At 51.9% G+C, this 754-nt stretch overlaps 2 non-coding genes across 2 annotated transcripts; both read right to left on the bottom strand.

Annotated features, from left to right (window-relative positions):
- Positions 1-187: 187 nt before the first annotated feature.
- On the bottom strand, positions 188-306 carry LOC123179563 (5S ribosomal RNA). Its single transcript, XR_006490460.1, has one exon. It is a non-coding gene; the product is annotated as a 5S ribosomal RNA (ribosomal RNA).
- A 297-nt stretch (positions 307-603) lies between these two features.
- Positions 604-722, bottom strand: LOC123179562 (5S ribosomal RNA). Its single transcript, XR_006490459.1, has one exon. It is a non-coding gene; the product is annotated as a 5S ribosomal RNA (ribosomal RNA).
- Positions 723-754: the final 32 nt, after the last annotated feature.

The raw sequence follows: 754 nt of genomic DNA, 5'->3' as shown, positions 1-754 counted from the left end.
GCGGTTTCCACCCCTCCCTCTCAACCGCACCAGTGCACGCTTGCCGCGCCACAACGCCGACACTGGACCCGTGAATCGTGAGCACCCAGCTACGAATTACCGCACTCGTGCAAAATAATAAAACACGGTAAATATATTACTTACACGTGCGTTTTGTTTTGCAAGCGGCGCGAAAAAAATTAAAAAGGGAATGCAACACGAAGACTTCCCAGGAGGTCACCCATCCTAGTACTACTCTCGCCCAAGCACGCTTACCTTCGGAGTTCTGATGGGATCCGGTGCTTTAGTGCTGGTATGATCGCATCCGACATGTTACCCCGGTCTTCGTCCCTTATCCTTGCCCCTCCCAGCTCCACTACAAAGACGATTGTACATTGCTTTGGCCGCTCCCTCTCAACTACGGAGACGAGTTTAACGCGGTTTCCACCCCTCCCTCTCAACCGCACCAGTGCACGCTTGCCGCGCCACAACGCCGACACTGGACCCGTGAATCGTGAGCACCCAGCTACGAATTACCGCACTCGTGCAAAATAATAAAACACGGTAAATATATTACTTACACGTGCGTTTTGTTTTGCAAGCGGCGCGAAAAAAATTAAAAAGGGAATGCAACACGAAGACTTCCCAGGAGGTCACCCATCCTAGTACTACTCTCGCCCAAGCACGCTTACCTTCGGAGTTCTGATGGGATCCGGTGCTTTAGTGCTGGTATGATCGCATCCGACATGTTACCCCGGTCTTCGTCCCTTATCCT

This window comes from Triticum aestivum, unplaced genomic scaffold (assembly GCF_018294505.1).
Source record: "Triticum aestivum cultivar Chinese Spring unplaced genomic scaffold, IWGSC CS RefSeq v2.1 scaffold35202, whole genome shotgun sequence".
Taxonomy (NCBI): Eukaryota; Viridiplantae; Streptophyta; class Magnoliopsida; order Poales; family Poaceae; genus Triticum; species Triticum aestivum.
This window is presented reverse-complemented; position numbering and strand designations above follow the sequence as displayed.